Source organism: Talpa occidentalis, unplaced genomic scaffold (assembly GCF_014898055.3).
Source record: "Talpa occidentalis isolate TD23 unplaced genomic scaffold, MPIMG_talOcc4v2.1 talOcc4.15, whole genome shotgun sequence".
Classification (NCBI taxonomy): domain Eukaryota; kingdom Metazoa; phylum Chordata; class Mammalia; order Eulipotyphla; family Talpidae; genus Talpa; species Talpa occidentalis.
This window is the reverse complement of record NW_023601543.1, coordinates 51882769-51892549: the sequence shown is the minus strand read 5'-3', so window position 1 is coordinate 51892549 and position 9781 is coordinate 51882769.

The window sequence follows — 9781 nt, the reverse complement described above, 5'->3', positions numbered from 1 at the left end:
AAAAAAGCAGGAAAGGAAATGAATGAGTAGAGGGGAGCAACCTTCAAGAGCTCATCAGGCAGCGTTTATTCTCTCAGATAATGTAGCTGTTTCCCACTGTAGCTATTAAGTGATTTACAATTAAATAACTCTTCATGAGGTAATGCTTGATTGATGGTGAAGAGCTGAGTGATGTGAGGCCCATTCTACAGTCATCTAAATGCTCATGTCTATTGACTCACTCTGCTATTCATCATCTTTTCCAGGTGGATTATTACCAGTGGAAGGAAGGTTGGGTCCACCTAATGGAAGCAATTCCCAGAGATCCAAAGCCAGTGGTGTGAAAGGGGGAAGTCCCTCCATGAGCTCACAAAGGCATAGAGTTTAGAGCTGGGAGGCTTGGCTGGGCCCAATAGGAGAAGGCAGCAAGTAGTCCCCTTTAATTTTAGGAGGCTCTGATTTTGCGCCTGTGTTGGGGATATCACTAGGATTCACACCTAGTGTAAAGCAACCAACCCATTCTGAGCAGGTTTATGAACGGTTTTAGCAGCCACATGCTCTTCGCCGTGGTTTGTAGTCGCTCCAACACTCCTTCGTACACTCCAATCCTCCACCCTCAACACCGCACTACCACCACGCTGTACTCTGCTGCACCACCCTTATATTATCAGTCTTTTAGCGCAGGTGTACCCACTTCAGGTGCCCGCCATCAGGCATGCACCCAGGATCACAGGGCTCTCTCATCTATCCTGATGGCGGAAAGGCAGAAAAGCCTGATACCTTTTACCTTACCCTACAGTCCACCCCCTCAGGGTTTTCTGCCATATAGTCTACGTATGTACAATTTTTTTAAGCAAACATAAACAGTGCAGCCATGGACCACAAAAGCAAATACATCACAAAATGACTAAACTTAATTTTCCTAGGGGCGGAAAGACAGAGAAGTTACCGGTACCAGCAATGGGAGATCCCTCCCATCGGGCAATATACATGCCGATTTGGCATCCGAAGACAATATTGTTGCTGGCATCAGTGGCCTTCCAGGGCGTGAATACCACACTCGCTTTGCCAGTGAAGAGGCATCAGTGGGTTCTTCATGCAGCAGGAGTGGAGAGCTCATAATGGGCCACAGAGTTATTACAAATGTCCCCTTGAGGATTGCCCGCTGATCTGTCACTCCAGGGTGGGTAACACGCACCCATGGCGGCCACTGCGCACTCACCCATGGTTTTATCTGTAAATTGGCCTCCAGGCCACGACCCCAAGGGGCTATCAGAGCCACCCACCGCATGTGGGGAGCCTTCACTGTCCAGGGCCATTCCCAGTCCACAGTCTGCCCTGGGTCCACTCCAGTTGGGGCTGGCAATAGGATGTTGCCCTGCTGTCCAAGTCCCGGTTTTAATAAGACGTCTGACGTCTTTATTTGTAATTGGATGGGAGCAGTGGCACGATGTAGCAATGCCTCCACTGGAGCCAGGCCGCCTCTCCTGCTCCTCTCATTCAATATCTGCAACACCTCCCATAGACGTCGGCTCCACCCAGCCAGCGTCTGAGTGGGGGCAGTGGCTCTTAGTCCTTGCTTCAGTAGGCCATTATACCTCTCTATAATCCCTGCAGCTTTGGGATTATAGGGAGTGTGAAACTTCCATTCAACACCCATGTTCTTGGCCCACTGCTGCACCCGGGCTCCTGTAAAATGAGTCCCTTGATCGCTCTCCACTACCAGTGGACGTCCATATGCAGCACATAGGCGTGCCAGTGCTGCCAACACTGCCTTTTGGTCCGCATGTGGAGCAGGGTAAGCTGCCAATAACCCGGTAGCAGTGTCCACACAGGTGACAGCATATTGTTGTCCATCGGAGCGAGGTAGTGGTCCAATGATGTCAATCTGCCAGTGTGTCAGGGGTACCTGCCCCCGCAACACCTGGCCTGTAGATGCAAAAGGTCTCCAGGGGTAAGTCCTAGAACATACTACACATGTTTCACATGCAGTCTGGATTTCTTTTAAAGTTACAGGTAGACCCCAGGCACACACAGTGGCCCACATTGTCTTCTGTCCTGCGTGGAGCAAGCGTCTGTGTAGCCACTGCGCAACATCCTGCCCTGGAGCAGTTTCAAGCCATCGAACCCGGGCTAGGGTATCTGCCTCATCGTTGCCTGGTGAGGCTAATGGGGCATGTCCTGTGACATGATAAACAGTCACCTGCTTCTGATGCCCCAGATCCCATAGATCTTTCCATAGGGCCTGGCCCCACAATGGCCGATGCATAACTGTCCAGTCATTTAAATTCCATGTGGAAATCCACAGTGTCAGACCCCTGTACACAGCCCAACTGTCAGTACAGATTACTAGAGGGGAAGGCTCATGGGCCACCACCATCCATACTGCTCGCAGTTCAGCCCATTGGCTGCTCTGTCCCGTCCTGGTTTCGAACCAGATAGTGTCTGTTTCTGGGTGTACAGCCACCGCTGTCCAAGAGGCTGGCTGGCCCCGGCTGGAGCCATCTGTATACCAGGCCTCTGCTGGAATCGGTGCTCGACCCTCCTTGTAGGGACTAGCTTCAGGTTCGGCTTCTATACAGGCTTCTGAATTTGGTTCCCTACTAGTATATGTCACAGGACCAAGAACCTCCTGCAACTCCACCCTTAAGGGGCTAGTTGACAGGGTGCAGCGCTGTTCTAAGTATGCCCCCCACTTCGCCAAAGTGGGCGTTTGAGCAGTGCCACTATGGGGCTTTGTTGTCCAGTCCCGTACCCATCCAGCTATTGGGTAAGTGGTTCTCACTGAGACAGGGGCTGTGGCAGTTATACTTTCTGTGGCTAGTAAGGCTGCATATACCGCAGCTAGCTGTTTCTCAATTAAGGAGTACCTAACCTCAGCCCCCTTCCAGAGTTGGGACCAGAACCCAATAGGCTGTCGTAGCCTCTCTGATTTCTGCCAGAGTCCCCACCCGAACCCTTCCTGAGTAACATGCACATCAAGCTCACAGGGTTGGGCTGGGTCAAAAACCTGCAAGGCCTGAGCAGTCTTTATAGTTCGTTTGGCCGTGGCAAATGCTGTGTCTGCCTCAGCTGACCAATCCCTCCTGGCTCCCTTACGTATTAACATGTACAAGGGTCGTAAGAGCTGGGCCATGTAAGGTATAAATGCCCTCCAGTAACCCAGCAGACCCAGAAAGGCTTGCAGCTGCTTCACTGTGGTTGGAGTGGGGTAAGCTTGAACTTTATCTATCACAGCTTCAGGGATAACCTTTATCTTACCCGACCAAACAACTCCCAGGAACTTAACTGATAGTCCAGGCCCCTGCAGTTTGCTTTCGTTGATTGCCCAGCTGCATGTTTTCAGGTGTGTTAATAAGAAAGGTACTGCCTTTTCCAGATCTGTAAGAGAGTCACTTGTCAATAAAATATCATCAATATAATGGTATAAACGCACTGAAGATGGCCTTTCCCACCGGGCCAAATCTGCTGCCACCAGCCCGTGACACAGAGTAGGGCTGTGCAGGTATCCCTGTGGCAGCACAGTGAATGTCCACTGCCTGCCTTCCCAGGTGAAGGTGAACTGGTCTTGACTTCCTGGGGCTATATCTATTGAAAAAAAAGCATTTGCCAGATCGGCTACAAAATGGTACATTCCCAGCTTGTGGCTCAGACGATCCATCAAATCTGCCACTGAAGGCACTGCAGCATGCAAGGGGGGAACTACCTTATTCAATTCACGATAATCTACTGTCATGCGCCAAGAGCCATCGGGCTTCTTCACCGGCCACACTGGCGAATTGTAGGGGCTGTGGGCAGAACGCACAATGCCCACTTTCTCCAGCTCTGATATTGTGCCTGTAATTTCTTTGTAGCCTCCGGGCAACCGATATTGCTTGGTATTAGTCACTTGCCTAGGGACTGGCAGTTGTAGGGGCGGATGCTTAGCGTGTCCTCTTACCACTGCCTTTACCACACGCACTCTAAGGCGAAACTCTCCGACTGTGGTTTCTAGCCATAAGCCACGTAGTACATCCACCCCCAGGATGTACTCCGGGATGGGCGATACATATACTTTATACTCTTTCGGGGGTAATCGCCCAATCCCCAGAGATAGTTTTACTGCTGTCACCTTGACACTCTGGCCTCCATAGCCATCAATATAACAAGTAGACCCATGAAATCTTTCTGGATTTCCATAGAGTACATTCTGCTCCTGTGTCTACTAGTGCTAAGACCCTTTGGACGTTAGTCGGGGACCAGTGGATGGCAAGCTCCACATGTGGCCTCCGGTCCCTGCCCGTCCCCTGTGGACGGGTTCCTTGGCCCTCACCCTATTCAAAGGATATCAGGCCATCACCCGAGGACGGGGCTGGCAGCAAGTGGTCTTCCAGCCTCAGGGCGCGCGCCTGAGGCCTGGGGTTTCCAGGCTCCCCTTGAGCAGCAGTCCTTCTCATGGGTGTGAACCTCTGGTCTTCTCGCAGCTGCTGCCATAATTCCAATAAATATGCATTGGGCTGTGCGTCTATTTTAGTGCCATCTACCCCTGCTCTTATTAAATCCATCCACATTTGTTTACGGGTGACTTTTATAGGTTCTGTGATGCCAAGAGGCCTCCTTGCCCTCCTTGGCATTCCTTTTGACCTTTCTGAAACTACCCATATTCCTTTCTGAGAGCGCCGGCTCTCAACTTCTCCCAAGCTGGCTATCATTGTGGTGATGTCATGTATCTGACGTCCCACATAGGGTGCTAGTACTGCCATGAGAGATCCAAATGTAGATGAGGGGGCATTCTTTAATACCAAGTCTCTCATTCCTGCTGTGAAACGCTCGTCGTCAGGACCCCACATATTCACATTAAACATGGCCTGCCGCATCCCCAATTCCCGAAGTACCTGCACCAGCTCGGCGTACGTCTGCCATCCGCTTACTGTCTCTGGCACGTCTCCCGCATCTGCCCATACTGTCCGTATGGCAGCCATTATCCACTCCAGGAGGGTGTGGTCGCCCTGGCCATACCGCTGGCAGTTCTGCAGCCTCTGTCGCAAGGATGGGTGTGAAGTCATGGAGGCCAGTCTCTCCATCTCTTGAGCCGTGCAAATAATCCCATCCACCCCCAGGTCCCATAAACGCAGCAGCCAGGCTGCCAAGGGTTCCCCTGGTTTCTGGCGGAACTGTTTGCCCAAGTCCACCAGTTCCGCCTGGGTGAAAGGTCGGTAGGTAGTAAATTCCGTCATCTGTGGTGGTCCCGCAGCCAGACCCCCTGGGGCCATGGGTCGCTGCCGCTTCATTTTCTGAGTCACCATCGGGCAGGCCCGGAGCATAGGCCCAGCCTCCTCCTCCTCTCCAGAGGAGTCCGGCATCTCTGGGGTGGCGGGTTGTTTACCACTGCCGGTTGGGACTCAGGCAAAGGTTCAGCCTCCCTCTCCTCCTGTCCTGAGCAGGGGTCAGGCATCTCTGGAGTCGCAGGCTGGTTTGACACCACCGGCTGCGATTCGGGCAAAGGGCCAGCCTCCCTCTCCTTCCTTCCTGAGATGGAGTCTGGCATCTCCGGAGGGGTGGGTCGGTTTCTCCGAACTTCTTCCTCCAGAATCCTCAAATGTTGTTGCTGTATCCGCATCTCTTCTCGCATCTCTTCTCGCATCTCACCCAGTACTTGCTGGATCCTAGATTGCTCTTTTTGCCTGGACTCTCGCAGAGCCGTGAGAAACACCCATCCCACGGCTCCTGCCGCCTCGCGGGCACTGCATCCACTCAGGGTTTCTTCTATTTCATACAGGGCCTGTTCCAACTGCCCCGGGGATCCATCCACCTCTGGCCATTGCTGGGGAGGTGCCCACTGGGCGAGGAGGTCGGCCACCGGGTACTATCTGCTCATGGCCGGCCATCCAGGGATCCCTCTCCAGATTTCAAAGGGTTTCGTCTGCATAGAGCTGTCCTGCCTCGAAACGTCCTGCCGTCTATGCCAGTTGTAAAGCAACCAACCCATTTTGAGCAGGTTTATGAACGGTTTTAGCAGCCACATGCTCTTCGCCATGGTTTGTAGTCGCTCCAACACTCCTTCGTACACTCCACTCCTCCACCCTTGACACCGCACTACCACCATGCCACACTCTGCTGCACCACCCTTATATTATCAGTCTTTTAGCACAGGTGTACCCACTTCAGGTGCCCGCCATCAGGCATGCACCCAGGATCACAGGGCTCTCTCATCTATCCTGATGGCGGAAGGGCAGAAAAGCCCGATACCTTTTACCTTACCCTACACCTAGTAACCCCTAATGTATAGCTAACAAGCAATTTCACTGTAAGTACAATGGGAAAAGACATGAGATTTGAAGTCTGTCATGCATGTGAACTTGGCAAGAATCTTAACCTTTCTGAGACTCAGTCTTCCCATTTGAAAATGCAGATAAACACAATGTCAATCTCATAAAAATTAAGGCAAGGATTATAAAAGAAAATGTAGTTTTAGGGCCTCCCCGGTGGCGCAGCGGTTGAGTGCTGGGTTGCGGGGCTGCCCGCGGCCTCTGCGGTGCCGGTTCGATCCCCGGCTGCTCCCCGGCCACCAGAGGAGGGTCCCACATGGCGCGCAGACCTCTCCTGCCGCCCGCTGCTCCCCTCAGCAGTGTACTTCGGTCCTTCTGCCTGCTCTGCTCCCCGCTCTGGCTCTGGTGAATTCTCTCACCCTCCCGTGCTTCTGACTGTACCCAGTGCATGTATAAACAAAACAAACAAACAAACCAGCAAACAAATAAATAAAGCATGCCTCTATAAAAAAAAAAAAAAAAAAAAAAAAAGAAAATGTAGTTTTAGTGCCTGTCACACATCAATTATATTATTCATTCTGTACTTGGAGAATTATTAGTAGCAAATTGTTTCTTCCACAACATCTTCTACCCTTTCTCCCATCCTCTTTTCTACCTTGACTTAGTCAATATCCTATATTACCATGAGCAAATCATTTTACTTCTGCCCTACTTCCATTTCCTCACCTGTAAAATGGAGATGAAATCATCTGATCTGCCTACCTGTCTGAGGGGCATTTTAGAAGATAATAGAGATGGAAAGCATTTGCAAATGAGCAAGTGCTGCTCTTAGATTATTTGCTTTTAATGGCTAGGTCTGTGTAGTGCCAGGGTGGGCACAGGGCAGGTTCTCTATGACCCGAGCAGATGGGGTAAAGGAGAGTACTAGGAGGCCCTGGTGGCTTTTGCAGGCTTTTATTGGAATTTACAAGTTACACGGCAGGCAGGGGTGCCGGGGGGCCAGGAGGCTGGCAGGCCACTATAGGGTAGGAAAAATATCAGGCTTTTCTGCCCTCCCACCATCAGGATAGATGATGGATCCTTGCGGTCCTGAATGCATGCCTGATGGCGGGCACCTGGAATAGGGTGTGGGCCTAGGTAGATGGGATTCACCTGGGCTAAGACTGTGCTTTTTAAGGGCAGCGTCATGGGACGCCAGAAGCAGCAGCAGCAGAAGCCAAAGCAGAAGCCGAAAGAGAAGCCAAGAAGCAGAAGCAGAGAACGCCAGAGAGCTCAGATAGAGTGAGGATTTGCTGGGGGCTGGGAGGCCTGCCAGCCTCCCGGCCCCCAGCACCCCTGCCTGCCATATGCCTGGTGAACTCCAATAAAAGACCTGCAAAAACCCACTAAGGACTCTGACTCCTCCTTTACCCGGTCTGCATGGGATCAGAGAACCTGCACCGGGTCCATTCCTGCCCTTTACAGCCACCCAGCCCCCGGCAAGTCTTCACTTTCTGGGCTGTCTGGCATCTCTTGTTTGTTCTCCTTCTGGTACTTCTCTTCCACTCTGCAGTTCTTCCACTCTCTCTACTCTCATTCCTTTTACTCTCTTTTCCTCTGACATCTCTGTGATGCCACCCTTATAAGCCCAGTCTCGGCCCAGGTGTATTCACCATTAGGCATTCATTCAGGACTGCATGTTTCCATCATCAATCCTAGTGGCGGGAGGGGAGGGCAGAAAAGCCTGATACTTTTTCACCTTACCCTACAGTCTGGATCCCAAAAGCCATGAAGTGCAAAGTTTAGTTTTTACCCAGAAAGAGAACACAGTCAGTAGGAACCACAGCTCAGTCACAGAGGGGACAATGGAGAGTTACCAACTTGCCCACAGCATCCTACAAAAGATTTATACAATTATCCCCTATTGGTCAGGATAATATCTGCTTTAAACAGAAACTGGGAACAAAGGTAGCCCATTCACTAGGCACAACCCCAGCCCTTAAGTGGACCAAAGAACAATGATGGAGCTGATTAAGGTGGTTTTCTTGATAATCTGAGGAAGGTCTAGGAGGTTCCCTTCACAACACTCTCTACCAGGGTTACAAAGGACTTCCCAGGGGGGCACAGTGGAGACAGTCATCAGTAGTCATAGAAGAGCATGAGGAATTCGTACCACAGTGCTTTTTCAGCAGGTGCAATGCAACATTCATGTGGGGTACCACACAATAGAACTCCACTCTAGGCCAACTAAGTGATATTAAGGGTGGTGAAGGCTGGACTTAGGTGGTTGGAAAAGTTCCATGGGTCACTGTAAGATAGCCCAATATTCTTCATATTTGTTTCCATACTACCTGCATACTATTGATGGGGAAGATGAGACTCAGAAAAGGGGATTTGTCCAAGTCCCAGCTGATGAATGAGGGACAAAAATTAGGGAAGAACCCTAGGACTCATTATGACACTACTAATGTTCCAACAGGTGTAATAAAATTTGATGGGCATTCCCAGAGGGTCTCACTCCAAAAGTTCCCTAAGCAGGAATGACCTCTCTCCATGAGCAGTTCAGGGTAGAGAATTCTATGACTTATCTGCTCCATTCCCAGGAGGTGCTCCTTTCTTACTAATTTGCCTACATTTCAGCTTTCCTTGATCATGGGGATCACCAAGATTCTTTACTAAATCTGGAAAGGAGCCCCAGGGAACCCTGTGATTGTGCCTGTGGTAGCACTATTTACAGCACTTTAAAGCAGGAATTTTGATCTGAAAATGCCAATTGGGCACAACTCAAGGAACCCCACTAGCAGGAGTTACTACTTGCCAGGAGTGAAGGATAATGGTTCGATTAGAGAACTAAAGCTAGTAATAAAATTGTCTTTGCCTGGTTGATGGCACAAATGGAGCCAGGTGATTCTTACCTATATTAGGACAGGCCTGGATATCAGGACATGATCCCAAAGTGACTGGGTTTTTTTTTTTTAAGATTTATTTTTTGTTTATACAATAGCTAGGCCAGATGTGCAGGAGGGTGAGAGGATTCACCAGAGACAGAGCGGGGAGCAGAATAGGCAGACAGGTGCGACAGGAGAGGTCTGCCGCGCCATGTTGGAATCTCCCTGGCAAACCCGTGCTGCAGAGGCTGTGGACAGCTTCATAGCACTGTGCTCAACCCACTGCACCACTGGGGAGGACCTGACTGGGTTATTATTGTGGTATGCAACAAATAGTACTTCGATGCAATAAGAGGCAAAGTCACTGTAGTGGCAGGAGCCCCTGGTGGCTCAGGGCAGGTTTTCTATGATCCAAGCAGACAGGTGAAGGAGGAGTGTCCTGGAGCCCTCAGTGGCTTTTGCAGGCTTTTTATTGGGATTTACCAAGCACATGGCAGGCAGGGGTGCTGGGGGGCCAGGAGGCTGGCAGTCCTCCCAGCCCCCAGCAAGTCTTCGCTCTGTCTGGGCTCTCCGGCCTTCTCTCTGCTTCTCTCGGCTTCTTCTCTTTTTCCGGCGTCCCCGTGATGCCGCCCTTAAAAGCCCAGTCTTAGCCCAGGTGAATCCCATCTACATATGCCCACACCCTAC